Below are 24,762 nucleotides of genomic sequence, written 5' to 3' on the forward strand. Positions count from 1 at the left end.
ATGTGCTTGTACTGTCTGTGGCCCTCAGAAGACAGAGGATTTGCCAGAGTTTGGTGATGGGAATCCTTTGTTGGGATGTGTTAGGTGGCCCTGATTGTTTCCTGGATGGAATTCCTTTGTTTTCAGAGTGCTGTTCTTTATTTTCTGTCCTGAGATGAGAGAGTGATGAGTACCGAATGGCCTTGTCAATTTTCAAGGTTGGGGGGCCTTTCGTTTTGTTGTTTCGCTCGGTGGATCGATGCCATCACTCTTTTATATATATAGATACTAGCTGTGCCCGGCCACGCGTTGCTGTGTCTGAGTCTGGTGGTGTTGGTCAGTCTACATTAGGTTGTACTTATGCTGTGACCTCCACCTTCTTCATACTCACATTAGTAGTAGTATTTGAAGTCTGTTACCTTCTTCAATTTTTGTGTTGATTGATAATTGCTTGAGATCCCTGTTGTCTTTGGTTTGTTGTTAGTTGTAATATCTGATTCTGCTGAGTGCAGTTTATATTTTTATTGTGGTACAATAGTTTTTTTTTGTTTTGCCTGTGTAGGTGTTTATTATTATTGTTGTTGTAGTGGTCATGAAGGTTGGATAAGTTAGATGCTACTGTATTGTTTTTTGGAGGCCCAGTGTAGCACTGACTGGCCTTTCAGCCTCAGTGCCTGGCTGTTTCTTGTATTTGTTACAGTCACAATGCGTTGTTGTGAGTTTTGTGGGTCCGGATTGTGGTTTTGTGTTGTGGTTGTGTTCTTACAACTGGGAGGCAAGGCTTTTGCATTGTGTTGTCAAATTTTGTATTTCTGGGCGTTTAGTTGTGTTATAGTCACGATGCGTTGTTGTGAGTTTTGTGGGTCCAGATTGTGGTTTTGTGGTGTAGTTGTGTTGTTACAACCGGGAGAAAAGGCTTTTGCGTTGTGTTGTCAAATTTTGTATTTCTGGGCGTTTAGTTGTGTTATAGTCACGATGCGTTGTTGTGAGTTTTGTGGGTCCAGATTGTGGTTTTGTGGTGTAGTTGTGTTGTTACAACTGGGAGAAAAGGCTTTTGTGTTGTGTTGTCAAGTTTCGTATTTCTGGGGCGTTTAGTTGTGTTGTTATAGTCACGATGCATTGTTGTGAGTTTTGTGGGTCCGGATTGTGGTTTTGTGGTGTGGTTGTGTTGTTACAACCGGGAGGCAAGGCTTTTGTGTTGTGTTGTCAAGTTTTATATTTCTGGGGCGTTTAGTTGTGTGCCAAGTTTTGTATTTCTGGGGCGTTTAGTTGTGTTGTTATAGTCACGATGCATTGTTGTGAGTTTTATGGGTCCGGATTGTGGTTTTGTGGTGTGGTTGTGTTGTTACAACCGGGAGGCAAGGCTTTTGTGTTGTGTTGTCAAGTTTTATATTTCTGGGGCGTTTAGTTGTGTGCCAAGTTTTGTATTTCTGGGGCGTTTAGTTGTGTTGTTCTAGTCACGATGCATTGTTGTGAGTTTTATGGGTCCGGATTGTGGTTTTGTGGTGTGGTTGTGTTGTTACAACCGGGAGGCAAGGCTTTTGTGTTGTGTTGTCAAGTTTTATATTTCTGGGGCGTTTAGTTGTGTGCCAAGTTTTGTATTTCTGGGGCGTTTAGTTGTGTTGTTATAGTCACGATGCATTGTTGTGAGTTTTATGGGTCCGGATTGTGGTTTTGTGGTGTGGTTGTGTTGTTACAACCTGGAGGGAAGGCTTTTGTGTTGTGTTGCCAAGTTTCGTATTTCTGGGGCGTTTAGTTGTGTTGTTATAGTCACGATGCGTTGTTGTGAGTTTTGTGGGTCCTGTGTGGTTTTGTGGTGTGGTTGTGTTGTTACAACTGGGAGGCAAGGCTTTTGCATTGTGTTGCCAAGTTTTGTATTTCTGGGGCGTTTAGTTGTGTTGTTATCGCATGATGCGTTGTTGAGTTTTGTGGGTCTGGATTGTGGTTTTGTGGTGTGGTTGTGTTGTTGTAACCGGGAGGCAAGGCTTTTGCATTGTGTTGCCAAGTTTCATATTTCTGGGATGTTTAGTTTTGTTGTTATAGTCACTGCGCCCGCAACTTTATCCTTTTATATATATAGATATAGATTGAAAAACAGCGAATCGGCAAAAAGCGAACCGCGAAGTAGTGAGGGAACCCTGTACTGCAATTAAGCGAAGTGATCTAATTTCCAAGCGGTGTTGGGCCTGGATCCCTTCCATGCAGGCCTGGTCCAACTTGGGCTCTCTGGATGTTTTGGACTCCAACTCCCAGCATTCCTTAACAGCCTCAGGCCCTTCTCTTTCCCCAGGTGCCAAAGGGATGACGTTCTGGGTTCTTGGGAGGGCCTTGGCTTAAATTAATATAATTAAAGGAAGGGGCCTGAGGCTGTTAGGAAGGGACACATGTTGGCCTGTTGACCTGCAATGGCTCCCGGCAAGACCTTTGACTCCTATCTCGCACCGCTGGCCTCCTTGACACCCCCAGGCCAGAAACGGGAGTCTGCAAAGCCTTTGGATGCCTTTCCAGAACTAAACCTCCTTGAACCACATTCCAGGAGCGAGTTGAGAAAGATAGGGGACAGGTCATTTCCTACGATTCCTACAGCCACTGATCAAGTTTGGCTTCGTCTCGAGGCTGCCCAGGCTTGTTTCCCGAAGGGCACTGAGATTTCTCAAAGAGAAAAGCGTGACAGGCCGACATCTCAGTCCTCGATGAGGGCTGCAAACTTGTGCAGGATGTGGTTTGAGTTTCAACACGAGTCAGCACAGGAAGCCGTACCTGCGGGTGACTTTCTCCCTGTCCTAACCTCCTGCATCTGCACATAGTTGTTGTGCACTTCCCGGGCTGTCTGGCCATGTTCCAGAAGCATCCCCTCCTGACGTTTCGCCTGACTCTATGGCAGGCATCCTCAGAGGTTGTGAGTGACAGGCGAGTGGTTATTTTGGAAGGAGGGAGGGAGTAGGTCAACGAAGGAAGGCAGTGCGGCAGGGCAGGGCTCAACGGGCACCAACCGCACAGGCTCCACCCAGGCTCAAGAGAGACGGGTTTGCCCCAGGCCAGTCCCTGCCAGGATGCCCACCAGGAAACACTGACGGAGGCGTCCCAAGACCTGTGGCTTCGGCGGCGGCAACGGCAGATCTCCCTGGAAAGGTGGGCTCTGATGCTTTTGTTCCTCTCTGGCCAGGACAGGTGGGTAGGTAGGTAGACAGGTAGCTAGATAGACAGGTAGGTAGGTAGGTAGGTAGGTAAGTAGATAGATAGGTAGCTATATAGATAGACAGGTAGCTAGATAGACAGGTAAGTAGGTAGATAGGTAAGTAGATAGGTAGCTAGATAGATAGATAGATAGGTAAGTAGATAGGTAGGTAGGTAGGTAGATAGATAGATAGATAGATAGATAGATAGATAGACAGACAGGTAGCTAGGTAGCTAGATAGACAGGTAGGTAGGTAAGTAGATAGGTAAGTAGATAGATAGGTAGCTAGATAGATAGACAGGTAGCTAGATAGGCAGGTAAGTAGGTAGATAGGTAAGTAGATAGGTAGCTAGATAGATAGATAGATAGATAGGTAAGTAGATAGGTAGATAGACAGGTAGCTAGATAGGTAGGTAGGTAAGTAGATAGATAGGTAGCTAGATAGATAGACAGGTAGCTAGATAGGCAGGTAAGTAGGTAGATTGGTAAGTAGATAGGTAGCTAGATAGATAGATAGGTAAGTAGATAGGTAGATAGACAGGTAGCTAGATAGACAGGTAGGTAGGTAAGTAGATAGGTAGGTAGATAGATAGGTAGCTAGATAGATAGACAGGTAGCTAGATAGGCAGGTAAGTAGGTAGATAGGTAAGTAGATAGGTAGCTAGATAGATAGATAGGTAAGTAGATAGGTAGATAGACAGGTAGCTAGATAGACAGGTAGGTAGGTAAGTAGATAGGTAAGTAGATAGATAGGTAGCTAGATAGATAGACAGGTAGCTAGATAGGCAGGTAAGTAGGTAGATTGGTAAGTAGATAGGTAGCTAGATAGATAGATAGGTAAGTAGATAGGTAGATAGACAGGTAGCTAGATAGACAGGTAGGTAGGTAAGTAGATAGGTAAGTAGATAGATAGGTAGCTAGATAGATAGACAGGTAGCTAGATAGGCAGGTAAGTAGGTAGATAGGTAAGTAGATAGGTAGCTAGATAGATAGATAGATAGGTAAGTAGATAGGTAGATAGACAGGTAGCTAGATAGACAGGTAGGTAGGTAAGTAGATAGATAGGTAGCTAGATAGATAGACAGGTAGCTAGATAGGCAGGTAAGTAGGTAGATAGGTAAGTAGATAGGTAGCTAGATAGATAGATAGATAGGTAAGTAGATAGGTAGATAGACAGGTAGCTAGATAGACAGGTAGGTAGGTAAGTAGATAGGTAAGTAGATAGATAGGTAGCTAGATAGATAGACAGGTAGCTAGATAGGCAGGTAAGTAGGTAGATAGGTAAGTAGATAGGTAGCTAGATAGATAGATAGATAGATAGGTAAGTAGATAGGTAGATAGACAGGTAGCTAGATAGACAGGTAGGTAGGTAAGTAGATAGATAGGTAGCTAGATAGATAGACAGGTAGCTAGATAGGCAGGTAAGTAGGTAGATAGGTAAGTAGATAGGTAGCTAGATAGATAGATAGATAGATAGATAGATAGGTAAGTAGATAGGTAGATAGACAGGTAGCTAGATAGACAGGTAGGTAGGTAAGTAGATAGGTAAGTAGATAGATAGGTAGCTAGATAGATAGACAGGTAGCTAGATAGGCAGGTAAGTAGGTAGATTGGTAAGTAGATAGGTAGCTAGATAGATAGATAGGTAAGTAGATAGGTAGATAGATAGATAGACAGGTAGGTAGGTAAGTAAGTAGATAGGTAAGCAACGGCAGATCTCCCTGGAAAGGTGGGTTCCGATGCTTTTGTTCCTCTCTGGACAGGACAGGTAGGTAGGTAGGTAGGTAGATAGGTAGATAGATGGGTAGGTAGATAGACAATAGACAGGTAGGTAGGTAAGTAGATAGGTAGCTAGATAGATAGACAGGTAGCTGGATAGACAGTAAGGTTAGGTAGATAGATAGATAGGTAGATAGATAGGTAGCTAGATAGGTAGGTAGATAGGTAAGTAGACATGTAGGTAGGTAGGTAGGTAAGTAGATAGGTAGCTAGATAGATAGACAGGTAGCTGGATAGGCAGGAAGGTTAGGTAGATAGATAGATAGGTAGATAGATAGGTAGCTAGATAGGTAGGTAGATAGGTAAGTAGACATGTAGGTAGGTAGGTAGACAGGTAGATAGGTAGGTAGGTAAGTAGATAGGTAGCTAGATAGATAGACAGGTAGCTGGATAGACAGGAAGGTTAGGTAGTTAGATAGATAGGTAGATAGATAGGTAGCTAGGTAGGTAGATAGGTAAGTAGATAGACATGTAGGTAGGTAGGTAGGTAGGTAGATAGGTAGGTAGGTAGACAAATAGCTAGATAGGTAGGTAGGTAGATAGACAGGTAGATAGATAAGTAGATAGGTAGATAGACAGGTAGCTAGATAGACAGGTAGGTAGGTAGATAGGTAAGTAGACAGACAGGTAGACAGACAGACAGACAGACAGGTAGGTAGGTAGGCAGGTAGATAGGTAGGTAGGTAGACAAATAGCTAGATAGGTAGGTAGGTAGATAGACAGGTAGATAGATAAGTAGATAGGTAGATAGACAGGTAGGTAGGTAGGTCAGTAGGTAGACAGGTAGCTAGACAGGTGGGTAGGTAGATAGGTAGGTAGATAGATAGATAGGTAGATAAATAGGTATATAGGTAAGTAGATAGGTAGGTAAGTAGATAGACAGGTAGCTAGACAGGTAGGTAGATAGTCAAGTAGGTAGGTAGACAGATAGACAGGTAGATAGACAGACAGACAGACAGACAGACAGACAGGCAGGCAGGCAGCCAAGGGAGCCGGGGGTATTGAGAAGACCTTCTGAGTCCCACCTTTGCTATCACCTGAGCCTTGAAAGATAGGCTGTCTGGCCACTTTCCAGAAGCATTCTCTCCTGACGTTTCCCCCACATCTATGGCAGAGGTTGTGAGGTCTGTTGGAAACTAGGCAAGCGGGGTTTATATATACTGTATGTGAAATGATATCCAGGGTGGGAAAAAGAACTCTTGTCTGCTTGAGGCAAATGTGATTGGCCAGCGTGATTAGCATTGAACAGCCTTGCAGCTTCAAAGCCTGGCTGCTTCTTGCCTTGTCGGAGCCCTTTGTGGGGAGGAGGTGTTGAGATACAGCAACTATATTGAACTCCACGGCTTTGCACTGACATGGCCCTGAAGCTTTGAAGCCTGACTGCTTCCTGCCTGGGGGGGGGGGGATCCTTTGTCGGGAGGTGTTAGCTGGCCATGATTGTTTCCTGCCTGGAATTCCCCTGTTTTCAGAGTTTTTGTTTATTTACTGTCCTGATTCTACAGTTTTTTTTAATATTCGCAGAAGGGAAACTGTTTCACTAACTAGTTATCCATCTGGTAAACACAAGGCCTTGGATCCCTGCCTCCCATTGTGGCCCATTCATTCTGCCACCGGAGGAAAATCGTGGTGTGACGTTATTGTCCACTGTGTCCAAAGACTTGACGCACAAACCTTTGGATTTTCCACCGTCCAGGCAGCGAGATATGCTTTTGAAATGCGTTAGACCGTTGCTGCTTTATCACCCTCTCAACCACACCGTGAGGGATGCAAAAGTACCATATTTCTTCAACTATAAGACACAATTGATTGTAAGATGCACCCCAATTTAGTTTCTGCAAACTGAGCTTCAAAATGCAAAAGTACCATAATTATTCAACTATAAGACACCATCGATTGTAAGACACCTCAATTTCTGTTTAGTTGCTGCAAACTGAGCTTCAAAATGCAAAAGTACCGTATTTATTCAACTATAAGACGTCATCAATGGTAACATGCACCTCAATTTTAGTTTAGTTACTGCAACTGGGCTTTGAAGTACAAAGGTACCGTATTTCTTTAAGTATAAAACACCATTGATTGTAAGATGCACCCCAATTTAGTTGCTGCAAACAGAGCCTCATAATGCAAAAGTACCGTATTTCTTCAACTATAAGACGCCATCAATTTTAAGACACACCCCAATTTCAGTTTAGTTGCTGCAAATTGGGCTTCAAAATGCAAAAGTACCGTATTTCTTCAACTATAAGATGCCATCAATTTTAAGACACACCCCCATTTCAGTTTAGTTGCTGCAAACTGGGCTTCAAAATGCAAAAGTACCGTATTTCTTCAACTATAAGACGCCATCAATTTTAAGACACACCCCAATTTCAGTTTAGTTGCTGCAAATTGGGCTTCAAAATGCAAAAGTACCGTATTTCTTCAACTATAAGATGCCATCAATTTTAAGACACACCCCAATTTCTGTTTAGTTGCTGCAAACTGGGCTTCAAAATGCAAAAGTACCGTATTTCTTCAACTATAAGACGCCATCAATTTTAAGACACACCCCAATTTCTGTTTAGTTGCTGCAAACTGGGCTTCAAAATGCAAAAGTACCGTATTTATTCAACTATAAGACGTCATCAATGGTAACGCGCACCTCAATTTCAGTTTAGTTACTGCAACTGGGCTTTGAAGTACAAAAGTACTGTATTTCTTCAACTATAAAACACCATTGATTGTAAGACACCTCAATTTCAGTTTAGTTGTTGCAAACTGAGCTTCATAATGCAAAATTACCGTATTTCTTCAACTATGAGATGCCATCAATTTTAAGACACACCCCAATTTCAATTTAGTTGCTGCAAAATGAGCTTCAAAATACAAAAGTACCATATTTCTTCATCTATAAAAACACCATTGATTGTGAGACGCACCCTAATCTCAGTTTAGTTGCTGCAAAATGAGCTTCAAAATGCAAAAGTACCATATTTCTTCAACTATAAGACACCATTGATTGTAAGATGCACCCCAATTAGTTGCTGCACCCCAATTTAGTTGCTGCAAACTGAGCTTCAAAATGCAGAAGTACCATAATTATTCAACTATAAGACGCCATCGATTGTAAGACACCCCAATTTCAGTTTAGTTGCTGCATACGGAGTTTCAAAGTGCAAAAGTACCGTATTTCAACTATAAGACACTATCAAGTGTAAGACGCACTCCAATTTGTTTAGTTGCTGCAAACTGAGCTTCAAAATACGAAACTACTGTATTTTTCCAAGTATAAGACACTATCAATTGTAAGACGCATCTCAGTTTCAATTTAGTTGCTGCAAACTGAGCTTCAAAATGCAAAAGTACCGTATTTCTTCACCTATAAGATGCCATCAATTGTAAGACGCACCACAATTTCAGCACTAAAAACAACAACAAAAATATATAAGATACCTCTGAGGTTACTGAAACTCCTTTTTAGAATTGTTTACGTAGGGGAAAAAGTGTGACTCAGAATGGAAGAGAAATAGTTTGCACTCGGGGAGAGGAGACCGGGCTGCAACATCCTGCCCTTCCAAACTCGAGCGAAAGCAAACTCCTTGTCTGGTTTGTGCCCATTTCCTCTTGCAAAGCGCCTGCTATCTTAGCCAAACTCTGCCCGCGCCTGCCCAGGCGTTCGTCTGTGAAATGTCGGGAGATAAAGACTGAGAAGTGCCAGCATATGCGAAACACACGGCGGTTGCGATTAGACAAGGGTTTAATCAGGCCTGAAAAACACACAAAGGGAAAGAAAAATGCACTTAAGTGGGAAGGTGAGGCGGCAGCTGCGTTCGTCACCTTTAAAACGCTCAACTCTCTCAATCAAGATTAAATTGGCACATTTGCTTCCCAGTTCCCACTATGGTGAGATCACCGTTTTTCTAATTGTGGGTGAACTACAACTCCCAGAAAGGAGGGTCAGTTCCCTAACCCCAACCTCCGGGAATCAAATTTCGCCATATCAGGTCTGTATGCCAAGTTTGGTCCAGATTCATTGGTGTTTACCTTCAAGGTGCTCTCTGGATGTAGGTGAACTACAACTCCCCCAAATCAAGGTGAATTTTCCCCCAAAGACCTCTGGTATTTTTTGCTAATTCTGCGTGCCAAGTTTGGTCCAATTCCAGCTTTGGTGGAGTTGAGAGTGCTCATTGGTTGCAGGTGAACTATACAACTCCAAAATGTCCAAGCCAATTCCCCTCAAAAACCACCAGTATTTAAATTGGGGTATATTGAGTATGCATGCCGAGTTTGGTCCAGATCCACCATCGCTTGGGTCCAGGTGAACTATACATCTCGGTACCTACAACTCCAAAATGTCCAAGCCAATTCCCCTCAAAAACCACGAGTATTTAAATTGGGGCATATTGAGTATGCATACCAAGTTTGGTCCAGATCCACCATCGCTTGGGTCCAGGTGAACTATACATCCCAGTACCTACAACTCCAAAATGTCCAAGCCAATTCCACTCAAAGCCCACCAGTATTCACCAGGTATGCATGACAAGTTTGGTCCAGATCTATCATTGTTTACATCAGGGGTCCCCAAACTTTTTAAACAGGGGGCCAGTTCACGATCTTTTGAACCGTTGGAGGGCCGGACTATAGTTGGCCACCGAGCAATAATAATAATTAACAACAACAACAACAACAATAATAAAGAGGGTTGGAAGAGACCCCTTGGGCCATTGAGTCTAATCCCCTTCTGCCTTTGTGCACCGAAAGCACAAGCAAAGCATGCCTGACAGATGGCCACCCAGCCTCAATGTTGATAATAATAATAACAAACTAGAGCTGACAGCTGGCACAACAAAACACTGCATGGAAAGTTCCTTGACAAAATTGAAGGAAAAGCTGATAAGGAGAAGACCTGGCTCTGGCTCACGAATGGGACCCTGAAGAAGGAGACAGAAGGCCTGATCCTTGCAGCCCAGGAGCAAGACATCAGGACAAAGGCCATTAAGGCCAAGATCGAAAAATCGGCTGATGACCCAAAATGCAGACACTGCAAGGAAACCGACAAAACCATTGATCATATCCTCAGCTGCTGTAAGAAAATCGCACAGACAGACTACAAACAGAGGCACAACTGTGTGGCCCAAATGATTCATTGGAACTTATGCCTCAAGTACCACCTCCCAGCAGCAAAGAACTGGTGGGATCACAAACTTGCAAAAGTCTTGGAAAATGAGCACGCAAAGATACTGTGGGACTTCTGAATCCAGACTGACAAAGTTCTGGAACACAACACACCAGACATCACAGTTGTGGAAAAGAAAAAGGTTTGGATCATTGATGTTGCCATCCTAGGTGACAGTCGCATTGACGAAAAACAACAGGAAAAACTCAGCCGCTATCAGGACCTCAAGATTGAACTTCAAAGACTCTGGCAGAAACCAGTCCAGGTGGTCCCGGTGGTGATGGGCTCACTGGGTGCCGTGCCAAAAGATCTCAGCCGGCATTTGGAAACAATAGACATTGACAAAATTACGATCTCCCCACTGCAAAATGCCACCCTACTGGGATCTGCACGCATCATCCGAAAATACATCACACAGTCCTAGACACTTGGGAAGTGTTCGACTTGTGATTTTGTGAAACGAAACCCAGCATATCTATCTTGTTTGCTGTGCCATACAACGTCGTTGTGTTGATAATAATAATAATACAACGTTTTGGAACACAATACTCCTGACCTCAAAATTGTGTTAAAAAAACAAAGTATGGATTGCCGATGTTGCAATCCCAGGTGACAGCAAGATTGAGGAGAAACAACTGGAAAAGCTGGCACGATATGAGGATTGAAAGATTGAATTACAAAGACTCTGGCACAAGCCAGTCAAGGTGGTCCCAGTGGTGATCGGCACACTGGGTGCAGCGCCTAAAGACCTTGGCCTGCACTTAAACACAATCGGCGCTAACAAAATTACCATCTGCCAGCTACAAAAGGCCACCTTACTGGGATCTGCACACGTTATTCGCCGATACATCACACAGTCCTAGACACTTGGGAAGTGTCCGAAGTATGATCCAATACAACAACCAGCAGAGTGTCTGCTGTGGACTCATCTTGTTGTGTTTCTAATAATAATAATAATAATAATAATAATAATAATAATAATAATAATAATAATAATAATAATAATAAGGGTTGTAAGAGAAGAAGAGACCCCTTGGGTCATTTAGCCCAACCCCCTTCTGCCCTTGTGCCGTGGGGGCCGGATAAATGGCTTCGATGGGCCACATCCGGCCCCCGGGCCTTAGTTTGTGGACCCCTGGTTTACATTGATACTGTGCTCTAGATGTAGGTGAACTACAACTCCTTTAAATCCCTCCAAAGACCTCCAGTATTTTCTGCTGGCCATTAGGGTTCTGTGTGCTGAGTAAAGTCCAGGTCCATCATTGTTGGGTCCAGAGTGCTCTTAGATTGCAGGTGAACTATACATCCCAGTACAGGTGAACTACAACTCCTCTAAATCCCTCCAAAGACCTACAGTATTTTCTATTGCGCCAAATTGCTATGTGTGTGTGTAAAGAAATCCTTGCAACGTTACTTGCTTTCTCTGCAAAAAGGGAGCTGAGCTCTTTTTGCACAGGCAAGGCCACGCCTAAAACAATGTATCTGTTTGATGGCAGATGGCTGAGCTTGTCAGTTGGGAATTTGAGCTTCAAGAGAGAGCACAGGAAAGAAAGGCTCTCTAGCTACGGTCAAGTAGTTTGAATATTCTATGCTGTATATATTGATGCTGATTGATTAGGTTATTGATCTTATGCAACTACATGGACATTGTACGATTGCAGAACTGCTTTATATTTCAACTCAACAAGCAAGAGTAAAGTTTCCTTTGTTCATTTCAATTCCTCTGCCTGGTCTGAGTCTTTTGCACATGGTGTTATCTGGATGCTACTGATTCCGCTATACTCTCACATGGTAACATTTTCTGCTGGCCATTAGGGTTCTGTGTGCTGAGTAAGGCCCAGAACCATTGTTGGTGGGGTCCAGATTGCTCTTAGATTGTAGGTGAACTATACATCCCAGTACAGGTGAACTACAACTCCTCTAAATCCCTCCAAAGACGTCTAGTATTTTTTGCTGGCCATTGGAGTTCTGTGTCCTGAGTAAGGTCCAGGTCCATCATTGGTGGGGTCCAGAGTGCTCTTAGATTGCAGGTGAACTATACATCCCAGTACAGGTGAACTACAACTCCTCTAAATCCCTCCAAAGACCTACAGTATTTTCTATTGCGCTAAATTGCTATATGTGTGTGTAAAGAAATCCTTGCAAAGAAATCCTTGCAAAGTTACCTGCTTTCTCTGCAAAAAGGGAGCTGAGCTCTTTTTGCAGAGGCAAGGCCACGCCTAAAACAATGTATCTGTTTGATGGCAGATGGCTGAGATTGTCAGTTGGGAATTTGAGCTTCAAGAGAGAGCACAGGAAAGAAAGGCTCTCTAGCTACGGTCAAGTAGTTTGAATATGCTATGCTGTATATATTGATGCTGATTGATTAGGTTATTGATCTTATGCAACTACATGGACATTGTACGATTGCAGAACTGCTTTATATTTCAACTCAACAAGCACAACCCCTCATCCATGCCTCTAGGTTGATACAACAAAAAGAAAAGAAAAATAAAGTCCTAATTAGAGGGAGAGGAAGAATTGTTTTTATCCAATTGCTGCCAGTTAGAAGGCTAAGCTCTGCCCACTTGGTCTCCTAGCAACCCACTCAGCCCAGGGGACAGGCAGAGTTAGGCCTCACTTAGGCCTCTTCCACACTGCCTATAAAATACAGACACCACCAGACAATGCCACAGCAACGCGTGGCCGGGCACAGCTAGTGGCTATAAATAATGGTGAATTCACTGGAAACAATTCACTGGAAACAAGTATTTCTTATTGGTCAAAGGGGTTTTATGGTCACATACACGTATACATATTTTCACTTTTATTATGCGTACTAGCTGTGCCCAGCCACACGTTGCTGTGGCGTTTTCTGGTGGTGTTGGTGAGAAATTGTTGAGGAAGTGGTGGTATTGAATGTCTGTTGTATGGCTGTCTTTATGTTTAGTATGCACATTGAAGTGGATTATATGGCAATGTGGAGTCAAGATAATCCAGTTCAAAGCAGATAATATAAGATTCTAAATGGGTTATATAGCTGTGTGGAAGGGCCTTGAGTCTACACTGCCATATAATCCAGTGAAAATCTGATAATCTGTGGAAGAGGCCTAAGTGAGGCCTAACTGTGCCTGTCCCCTGGGCTGAATAGGTTGCTAGGAGACCAAGTGGGCGGAGCTTATTTTATTTATTTATTTATTACAATATTTATATCCTGCCCTTCTCACCCAACAGGGGACTCAGGGCGGCTTACAATAAGACGCATATATAAAAATTATACAGTGCAATATAAGCCTTCTAACTGGCAGCAATTGGATAAAAACTATTATTCCTCTCCCTGTAATTAGGACTTTATTTTTCTTTTCTTTTTGTTGTATCGACCTAGAGCCGTGAATGATGGGTAGTGTTGTCAAATTTTGAGGTTGGGGGGCCTGTAGTTTTGTTGTTTTGTCCGCTGCCCTGATGCCATCACTCTTTTATATATAGAGACTAGCTGTGCCCAGCCACGCGTTGCTGTGGCGTTGTCTGGTAGTGTTGGTGAGAAATTGTTGAGGTAGTGGTGGTATTGAATGTCTGTTGTATGGTTGTCTTCATGTTTAGTATGCATTTGGTTGTTTGTGTAGTGTGAAAGTGGTGAGGGTAAAGGGGGTCTATGACCCTGTGTCGTATTGTATAGTATTTATACGTTGTCCATGTGTTGTGAATGCTTGGATTGTGTCCTGCTGTATAGTAGAAAGGGTTGGGCTGGATGGCCCTTAGGGGTCTCTCCAAACTCTTGGATTCTATTCTTCTATTATTATTATCATCATCATCATCATCTTCATTATTATTATTATTATTATTATTATTATTATTATTATTATTATGTAGAGGCTGGATGGCCATCTGTCAGGAGTGCTTGGATTGTGTCCTCCTGCATGATAGAAGGAAGTTGATCTGGATGACCCTTAGGGGTCACTCCAACCTTAAGATTGTATGATGTTGTTATTATTATTATTATTATTATTATTAGTATTAGTATTGAGAGGCTGGGTGGCCATCTGTTGGGAGTGCTTGGATTGTGTCCTGCATGGCAGAACTGGGTTGGACTGGATAAGTGAGACTCTACTGTATATTTATAATCTTATATTATCTGTTTAGAACTGGATTATCTGAGGCCCCTTCTACACAGCTGTAGTGAATTATCTGGCAGTGTGGAGTCAAGATAATCCAGTTCAAAGCAGATAATATAAGATTATAAATGGGTAATATAGCTGTGTGGAAGGGCCTTGAGTCTACACTGCCATATAATCCAGTTAAAATCTGATAATCTGTGGAAGAGGCCTAAGTGAGGCCTAACTGTGCCTGTCCCCTGGTCTGAGTAGGTTGCTAGGAGACCAAGTGGGCGGAGCTTAGCCTTCAAACTGGCAGCAATTGGATAAAACCTATTATTCCTCTCCCTGTAATTAGGACTTTATTTTTCTTTTCTTTTTGTAGTATCAACCTAGAGCCGTGAATGATGGGTTGTGTTGTCAAATTTCGAGGTTGGGGGGCCTGTAGTTTTGTTGTTTTGTGAATTGCCGTGATGCCATCACTCTTTTATATATATAGATAGATCAATATACAATAGGCAACTCCTGCAAAATCCTTGCGTTCAAGGAAGCGGTTCATTATCTTGCAAAATCAGGGTCATGATTAGACAGATCTGATCAGGAGAACAAACGAAACGCATCGAACAAAGACTCAACGGATGTTTCTGTGACATATTGTGCACTTATGGGACTGCGCCTCGCTCTCCTTGTGCTGCTCTTTGGCCATAAAACAGATTTGTTTGGTCTTTGTGACCGAACGGAAAGATCATGCCCGGGTTTTTGTTCTTCTCAAATCTCCCATAACTTAATCTGCCAGGTTTTCTCGATGTTTGATTTTTGTATGCTTGTGCAAAGACGTTTCTAGAGTGGCCAGTAGCACACAATATTTATTTTATTTATTGACAGTATTTATACCGCACCCCTCTCACCCCGAGGAGGATTCAGAGCGGCTTACAGAGCACACATACGGCAAACATTCAATAACAATTATAGGATTAACAAGGACAGAAAACACAGACAGAGGTAAAGCCATTATTTTTCCCATCTTATTTCCGGATACTGTTGCTCCATCTTCCATGCCGAGAGCTTTCCTTTCCTCCAGTCGACATTCTTAAGGGTGCCTTAAAGTGGTACCTATTTATCTACTCGTGTTTCTGCTTTCGACTTACTAGGTGGTCAGGCAAGCTGGGGCTGACGGTGGGTGCTCACCCCGACCCAGGCTCGAACTGCCAAGCTTTGCTGTGCTAGGTCTGATTACTTTTTTTAAAATTGTGACTTGAGAACATACTGCAAGTCGCTTCTGGTGTGAGAGATGTTGTTTAGGGGACGTTGCCCAGATGTGTTACCATCCTGCTGGGAGGCTTCTCTCATCTCATAGAATCATAGAATAGTAGAGTTGGAAGAGACCTCATGGGCCATCCAGTCCAACCCCCTGCTAAGAAGCAGGAAATCGCATTCAAAGCACCCCCGACAGATGGCCATCCAGCCTCTGCTTAAAAGCCTCCAAGGAAGGAGCCTCCACCACGGCCCCGGGGAGAGAGTTCCACTGTCGAACAGCCCTTCTCACAGTGAGGAAGTTCTTCCTGATGTTCAGGTGGAATCTCCTTTCCTGTAGTTTGAAGCCATTGTTCCCTTGTGTCCTAGTCTGCAGAGCAGCAGAAAACAAGCTCCCTCCCTCCTCCCTAGGACTTCCCTTCACGTATTTGTACATGGCTATCATGTCTCCTCTCAGCCTTCTCTTCTGCAGGCTAAACATGCCCAGCTCTTTAAGCCGCTCCTCATAGGGCTTGTTCTCCAGACCCTTCATCATTTTAGTCGCCCTCCTCTGGACGCTTTCCAGCTTGTCAACATCTCCCTTCAACTGTGGTGCCCAAAATTGGACACAGTGTGATTCCAGGTGTGGTCTGACCAAGGCAGAATAGAATAAGAGGGAGCAGGACTTCCCTGGATCTAGACGCTATTCCCCTATTGATGCAGGCCAGAATCCCATTGGCTTTTTTAGCAGCCGCATCACATTGTTGGCTCATGTTTAACTTGTTCCCCACGAGGACTCCAAGGTCTTTTTCGCACACACTGCTGTCAAGCCAGGCCTCGTCCCCCATTCTGTATCTTTGATTTCCATTTTTTCTGCCGAAGTGAAGTATCTTGCATTTGTCCCTGTTGAACTTCATTTTGTTAGTTTTGGCCCATCTCTCTAGTCTGTCAAGATCGTTTTGAATTCTGCTCCTGTCTTCTGGAGTGTTAGCTATCCCTCCCAGTTTTGTGTCGTCTGCAAACTTGATGATCGTGCCTTCTAACCCTTCGTCTAAGTCGTTAATAAAGATGTTGAACAGAACCGGGCCCAGGACGGAGCCCTGCTTGTGGCACTCCACTTGTCACTTCTTTCCATGATGAAGACGACGTTCGTTCGCTTAGCCAATTACAGATCCACCTAACCGTAGTTTTGTCTAGCCCACATTTTACTAGTTTGTTTGCCAGAAGGTCGTGGGGGACTTTGTCGAAGGCCTTACTGAAATCCAGGTACGCTAAATCCATAGCATTCCCTGTATCGACCCAACTCGTAACTCTATCGAAAAAAGAGATCAGATGAGTCTGGCATGACTTGTTTTTGGTAAATCCGTGTTGACTATTAGCAATGACCGCATTTGTTTCTAAGTGTTCGCAGACCACTTCCTTAATGATCTTTTCCAGAATTTTGCCTGGTATTGATGTGAGGCTGACCGGACGGTAATTGTTTGGGTCGTTCTTTTTTCCCTTCTTGAAGATAGGGACCACATTCGCCCTCCTCCAATCTGCTGGGACTTCTCCCGTTCTCCAAGAACTCTCGAAGACAATTGCCAGTGGTTCTGAAATAACTTCCGCTAGTTCCTTCAGTACTCTTGGGTGTAGCTGATCTGGCCCTGGGGACTTGAATTCGTTTAGAGAGCCCAAGTGTTCCTGGACAACTTGTTTCCCTATTTGGGGTTGGATTTCCCCCAATCCTTCGTCCATTCCGTGTTGCTGAGGTTGAAGATGGCTTTCTTTTTCTGAGAAGACCGAGGCAAAGAAGGCATTAAGTAGTTCTGCCTTTTCCCTGTCCCCTGTCGCCATCACCCCATCTTCTCCTTGCAATGGCCCTATCGCCTCCTTTTTCTTCCTTTTTCTGGCTTCTTTGCACTTGTCTTATTTTTCTTCTTTGTTGGCACTGTTTGCATTTGCGCCTTGGGTATTTCACTTTTGAAAAACTCCCATCCATCCTTAACTCCCTTGTTTTTTAATATCGGCGTCCATGGAATGCCGCTCAGTAATTCCTTCATTTTTTGGAAGTCAGCTCTCTTAAAGTCCAGAATGCATGTTTGACTTGTCTTAGTTTCAGCATTCCTTTGTATTGCAAACTGCAGGAGCACATGGTCACTTGCCCCTAAGGATCCAACCACTTCAACTGTATTGATCAGGTCTTCCACATTTGTTAAGATTAGATCAAGAGTTGCTGATCCCCTTGTTGCCTCTTCTACCTTCTGGACCATAAAATTATCTGCAAGGCAAGTGAGGAATTTGTTGGACTTTGTACTCTTGGCTGAGTTTGTTTTCCAGCAGATATCGGGATAATTGAAATCGCTCATGACTACTATATCTCTTCTTTGTGCCTGTTTGGTCAGCTGTTGACAGAAGGCTTCATCAAGTCCTTCATCCTGACTCGGAGGTCTGTAGTAGACACCCACAACAAGATCTTTTTGAGTCCCGGTTCCCTTGATTCTTATCCAGATGCTTTCAAGCTGGTTTCCCAGATTACAGTCTTGCATTTCTTCTGCAACGTAACTGTTTTTGACATATAAAGCTACCCCCCCTCCTCTCCCCTTTGTTCTATTTCTGTGAAAGAGGTTATAGCCCTCAATGGTTAAATTCCAGTGATGGGAGTCATCCCACCAGGTTTCAGTGATGCCTATGACATCGTATGTGTGGTGCTGTGCTAGGAGTTGGAGTTCGTCTTGCTTATTTCCCATGCTCTGAGCATTAGTGTAAAGACATGTAAGCCCCTGTGACCTCCCCTCGAACTGTTTATTTGGGATTATTGTGCTCTCTGTACTTGGTCCTTGCTGTGTTTGTGCAGCCCTCCGTTTAGCCTTTCGGCGGTTCCCTGTGGTCGTGGGTAATATAGTGTTCGCCAGGCTGTTGTTCCCCTCCCCCAGTGGATCTAGTTTAAAGTGCGCCTGATGAGGTTTGTGAGTCTGTGTGCAAAAAGATGTTTTCCTACTTGTGTGAGATGCACCCCATCGCTTGCCAGTAGTCCATCCTCTTGGAAGAGTAGACCATGGTCAAGGAAGCCAAAATGCTCCTCTTGACACCATTTTCTGAGCCAGTTATTGACCTGTACTATTTTTCCGGCCCTTGTAGAGCCATGTCCTACAACAGGGAGGAGGGATGAAAAGATCACATGTACATTATACAGTTTTAGCTTTGTTCCCAGAGCTCGAAAATCATTTGTGATCTTTTGAAAAGTATGCCTAGCGGTGTCATTGGTACCTACATGAATCAACATAAGGTGGGGAGGGTGATGGGGCTTTAGGAGCCTGCTGAGCCTCTGAGTGATATGGTGTATTTTTGCCCCCGGGAGGCAGCATGTTTCTCGAGCCATCCCATCCTGTCTGGAAATTATGGCTTCCGTTCCTCTAAGGAGGGAGTCACCTACTACCAAGACCTGTTTCCTTTGAGGATTGACAAGGTCCCTTTTGTGCAAGACAGTGTGTATGTCCCCTGAAGAGTGTTCCTGTTGAAGTGAATCATGTAGGTGTAAAGTGTTGTCCTCCTCCTCAACATCCCCAGTGCATTCATCAATGACAATCCATTGAGATACATCCGAGAGCCCATTACTCTCCCAAGGATGTTCCTGTTGCTCCTGGTCTATGATTGGGGATGGAGCATTTGCATGATTACATAAGTGTGACTGTGGTGATGCACTGTCCCCGTCAGGGCTATCCCCTGCGCATTGATCCAGGGTGGTCCACTGAGTGGTATCTAAGAAACTGTGGTCCACCACAAGATGTGTTTCCTGATTGTATGTTAATGATGTAAGAATTTCAAATCTGTTGTGTAAATGCAGCTGAGCAGAGGAGTTCTGCGGAGGCTGCCTGGTCCTGCGTCTCCTTCTATGGGTGACCTCCTTCCAAGCCTGAGGGTTGTCTACCTTTGAGTTGATCTCCCCATAAGGTTCCTGATCATGGTCTTGGTGGTGTTGGTGTGATGCAGGCTGCAGATATACAGCAGCGTGTTGTGCAGTGTCCAAGAAGAGCTCGAGTGCCTGAATGTCCTTAAGGGTCTTAATACGGTGCTCGAGCTGTTGGATCCTCTGCTCCATCAGAGTCATCTGTTTGCATTTGGAGCAGATGTAGTTGACTAGTTTTTGTGTGAAAAAGCGGAACATGCCACAGCTGGTGCATGTGATGGGAATGTTTTGCTTTTGTTGCATCTCTTGGCGAGCGTGGTGGCCAAGTGGGATCTTTGTACAGTTAAGTAATATGCACGCACTTTATGTGCTGACTGGAACAAACCACCTCTTTGTGTATTTGTTTATGTTGCTTTGTTTCCTGTATGTATTGCAAAGGATAGTTAGTAAAGGTGGCAAATAAAGCTTTCCCAGAAACTCAATTAATAGGGGACAATGCCTGCTGTCAATCAACTTAAGTACCTGGCTCTCTTTCAACACAACAGTCACACAACAGTTAGACTTTGACCACAGGAGCCAAGCCCACACTCAGTTTAAAATCTTAGCCAAATCCTACCTGAAGCCAGGGAGCAAAAATGTCCTCCTGCTGCCTCTGCTTCTGCGAGAACCAACTGCCCTTCTGGGATCAGGCTCTGGCAGAAACTCACACTGGCAAATAAAGCTTTCCCAGAAACTCAATTAACAGGGGACAATGCCTGCTGTCAATCAACTTAAGTACCTGGCTCTCTTTCAACACAACAGTCACACAACAGTTAGACTTTGACCACAGGAGCCAAGCCCACACTCAGTTTAAAATCTTAGCCAAATCTTAGCCAAATCCTACCTGAAGCCAGGGAGCAAAAATGTCCTCCTGCTGCCTCTGCTTCTGCGAGAACCTCCCCGCAAGCTAGAGCTGACAGACGGGAGCTCACCCCGTCTCGCAGATTCGAACCGGCAACCCGTCAGCAACCCAACCTTCAGGTCAGCAGTCCAGCCAGCACAAGGGTTTAACCCATTGCGCCACCAACTACGTTATCATCAGATGTTGTTGTGATCTTGGTTTTGGCTTTCAACTTTGCCATCTTGAAGCGATGATCCTTCGCCATCAACTTTGTTGGACTGGCCACATTGTCCGAATGTCCAAAGCAGTTACTCTACTCTCAACCCAAGAATAGAAAACAGAGATTTGAATATGGACTTAAAGCCAACTTTAAAAATAATCATATAGACACCGAAAACTGGGAAGTCCTGGCCGTCGAGCGCTCTGACTGGAGGTCAGCTGTGACCAGCAGTGCTGTGGAATTCGAAGAGGCACGAATGGAGGGTGAAAGGGACAAAACTGTCAAGAGGAAGCCAACCCTTGTTGGGACCGCTTTGGGATAATAATATCGAGGATAGCTTTGACGGTGTGATGAGTGAATTAGGACAAAACATCCTGAGGAGTGAGGTTGAATGGTCCCTAAGAAGCATTGCTAAGAACAAGGCAGCAGGAGACAACGGGATCCCAGCTGAACTGTTTAAAACTTGAAAGTTGATGCTGTCAAAGTGATGAAAAGATAATAATATTGAGGATAACTTTGGTGGTGTGGTGAGTGAATTAGAACCAGACATCCTGAGGAGTGAGGTGGAATGGGCCCTAAGAAGCATTGCTAAGAACAAGGCAGCAGGAGACAACAGGATTCCAGCTGAAATGTTTAAAACTTGAAAGATGATGCTGTCAAGCTGATGAAAAGATGATACTATTGAGGATAACTTTGGTAGTGTGGTGAGTGAATTAGAACCAGACATCCTGAGGAGTGAGGTTGAATGGGCCTTAAGAAGCATTGCTAATAACAAGGCAGCAGGAGACAACAGGATTCCAGCTGAACTGTTTAAAACTTGAAAGATGATGCTGTCACGGTGATGAAAAGATAATAATATTGAGGATAACTTTGGTGGTGTGGTGAGTGAATTAGAACCAGACACCCTGAGGAGTGAGGTTGAATGGGCCCTAAGAAGCATTGCTAATAACAAGGCAGCAGGAGATGACGGGATTCCAGCCGAACTGTTTAAAACTAGAAATATGATGCTGTCAAGGTGATGAAAAGATCATAATATTGGGGATAACTTTGGTGGTGTGGTGAGTGAATTAGAACCAGACATCCTGAGGAGTGAGGTTGAATGGGCCTTAAGAAGCATTTCTAACAGCAAGGCAGCAGGAGACGACGGGATCCCAGCCGAACCGTTTAAAACTTGAAAGAGGATGCTGTCAAGGTGATGGAAAGATAATAATATTGAGGATAACTTTGGTGGTGTGGTGAGTGAATTAGAACCAGACACCCTGAGGAGTGAGGTTGAATGGGCCTTAAGAAGCATTGCTAATAACAAGGCAGCAGGAAACGACAGGATCCCAGCATTGAATATTTGCTGTGTATCCTCCCCGAGTCCCCTTGGGGAGATAGGGTGGAATATAAATAAAATGTTGTTGTTGTTGTTGTTGTTGTTCCTATACAGATCTTCTGTATATTCTCGCCACCTTTTCTTGCTCTCTTCAGCTTCCGTTAGGTCCTTGCCATCTGTGTGAACATCATTTACAGGAAATCTTGCAGAACACGGAAGCGGCCACGCTCACTCCCACACCACGCGTTCAAGGAAGTGGTTGTCATGCCAGATACAATCAGCGTGACAGTTCGACAAATCTGATTGGGGAGAAAGAAGTAAACACATCTGTTTTTAAGCAACATATGATGTTTTTGTGAGACTGTACCTCGCTTTCCTTATGCCGCTCTATGGCCGTAATAAAGATTTGTGTGTTGTCTGTGACTCTTGACAGCTGAACAGAAAGATCCTCCTGGGGTTTTGTTCTTCTCAAGCCGCCCATAGCTTCGCAAAGCCTTGTTTGGCATAAATCCGGTGACAGACCACTTTGCAAAAATTCAGCTCAGGGTTCGAATCCTCCACGGAAACCAAGTCACACCATCTCAGCCTCAGGGACAAAACCCCTCTGAAGAAATTGTGACAAGGAAACGTGATGATAGGCTCGCTTTAGGCTTGCTGGAATGACTTTAAAACACAGAGTAGAATCATAAAAGAATTGGAAGAGACATATGGGATATATAGTCCAATTTCCTTCTGCCAGGCAGGATTTTTTTCCATGTTGAGAAACCGGTGTGAGAGAGTTGGCCATCTGCAAGGACGTTGCCTGGATATTTTTCTCATGTCCCAGCGTGGGAAGCTGGAGCTGACAGACGGGAGCTCACCTCTTCCCTGGATTCAAACCACCGACCTTTCGGCACAATGGTTTAACCCGTTGCGCCATCCAGGATAAGCATCCCCGACTGATGGGCATCCAGCCTCTGTTTCGTCCGCCAGAGGTTTGGTTTGCATTTTTCCATTCTCTATATATAAAAGAGTGATGGCATCACGGCGACCCACAAAACAACAAAACTACAGGCCCCCCAACCTCGAAATTTGACAACACAACCCATCATCCACACCTCTAGGTTGATACAACAAAAAGAAAAGAAAAATAAAGTCCTAATTAGAGGGAAAGGAATAATTGTTTTTATCCAATTGCTGCCAGTTAGAGGACAAATCTCTGCCCACTTGGTCTCCTAGCAACCAACTCTGCCCAGAGGACAGGCAGACTTAGGCTTTAAACCTGCAAGGCCATTACATCCTAATCATTTTCCCTAATTGAAGCATTTATACTTGCCTCCAACAGACAAATAAAAATCAGAAATATTGTATATTCACAACCTTTAGGAAATAATATCCCCTGATGGTGCAGCATGTTAAAGCGCTGAGCTGCTGAACTTCTGGACCAAAAGGTTTGAATTGGGGGAGCGGAGAGAGCCCTCACTGTTAGCCCCAGCTTCTGCCAACCCAGAAGTTCGAAAACATGCAAATGTGAGTGCATCAATAGGTACTGCTCCAGCGGGAAGGTAACACCACTCCATGCAGTCATCCCACATGACCTTGGAGGAGTCTACGAACAACGCCGGTTCTTTGGCTTAGAAATGGAGATGAGCACCAACCCCCAGAGTCAGACATGACTGGACTTAACGTCAGGGGAAAACGTTTACCCTTGACCTTAACTACCACCAATTCCTCAATACTTTATTTCCCATACCACCACACTTCGCCACAGCAACGCATGGCCGGACACAGCTAGTAGCTGTAGAAAATAGCACCTGTTTGCATTTGCTCCAGGGTTGCTGCAGATTCTGCAGCAGTCTGATAGTTAGGCTATTCACAGAGTTTGTAGCCAGCTCTGCAAAGTCTTTGCTGCTTGCAGCCTGCAAATGTATCAGTTTGTTCTGGAGACCGCCCCTTTTCCTGGGGAAAGAAGGCTCCATTTTGAGAAGCCTCTTCTGCCTTCGAGACTGAGATGTGCTTGTGTGGCCAAGCCAGGCCAACCACGTAAAAGCCATCGTAAGTACTGACCTGCCTTTAAAACCAGCGCTGAGCATAAAGAAGGAAAGACCTGCTCTTTCTAAAAATAGTAGCTTAGCACTGGGGAAGAGAACATCTCCGGATTTCTTTGCCACTGGAAGAAGCCCTACTAACTTCGCCTCAAAAACTAGCTTTGAGCTTACTGTATATACTCAAGTATACGCCGACCTGAATATAAGCCGAAGCACCTAATTTTACCACAAAAATCTGGGAAAACATTGACTCTAGTATAAGCCAAGGGTGGTCAATTTCAGAAATAAAAATAGATACCAATAAAATTACATTAATTGAGGCATCTGTAGGTTAAATGTTTTTGAATATTTACATAGAGCTCAAATTTAAGATAAGACTGTCCAACTCTGATCAAATCATTATTCTCATCTTCTTCAATGTAAATGTGCTTATGTATCCTAATAATAATAGAGTAAAATAATACATGTAATAATAATAATAAATACAGGAAAATCATACATGTAAAAATAAATAGAGTGAAATAATAAATGTATTACAGTAGAGTCTCACTTATCCAACACTCATTTATCCAACATTCTGGATTATCCAACATATTTTTTTAGTCAATGTTTTCAATACAGTAGAGTCTCACTTATCCAACACTCGCTTATCCAACATTCTGGATTAGCCAACGCAGTTTTGTAGTCAATGTTTTCAATACATCGTGATATTTTGGTGCTAAATTCGTAAATACAGCAATTACTACATAGCATTACTGAATATTGAACTACTTTTTCTGCCAAATTTGTTGTATATCATGATGTTTTGGTGCTTAATGTGTAAAATCATAACCTAATTTGATGTTTAATAGGCTTTTCCTTAATCTCTCCTTATTATCCAACATATTTGCTTATCCAACGTTCTGCCGGCCTGTTTACGTTGGATAAGCGAGACTCTACTGTAATAATAATAATAAAAATAGAGTAAAATCAATGTAATAGTAGCAACAATAATACAGAAAAATAATAAATGTAATAATACCAACAATAATAGA

General features: G+C 43.6%; 1 protein-coding gene across 8 annotated transcripts in view; it reads left to right on the top strand.

The window, feature by feature from the left end:
- Nucleotides 1-2,885: 2,885 nt before the first annotated feature.
- Nucleotides 2,886-24,762, top strand: part of LOC103281997 (N-acetyllactosaminide alpha-1,3-galactosyltransferase) — a 44,413-nt gene continuing 22,536 nt past the window's right edge. Inside the window, exon 1 of one of the 8 annotated variants that reach the window (XM_062959467.1) lies at nt 2,886-3,111. The gene's annotated coding sequence lies outside the window, so the exon portion shown is untranslated. Of the gene's footprint in view, nt 3,112-8,728; nt 8,920-23,638; nt 23,736-24,762 lie in introns of those variants that run through there. The other 7 variants (XM_062959468.1, XM_062959463.1, XM_062959472.1 and 4 more) reach the window with 7 other exon arrangements.

The sequence above is a fragment of the Anolis carolinensis genome, unplaced genomic scaffold (assembly GCF_035594765.1).
Source record: "Anolis carolinensis isolate JA03-04 unplaced genomic scaffold, rAnoCar3.1.pri scaffold_7, whole genome shotgun sequence".
Taxonomy (NCBI): Eukaryota; Metazoa; Chordata; class Lepidosauria; order Squamata; family Dactyloidae; genus Anolis; species Anolis carolinensis.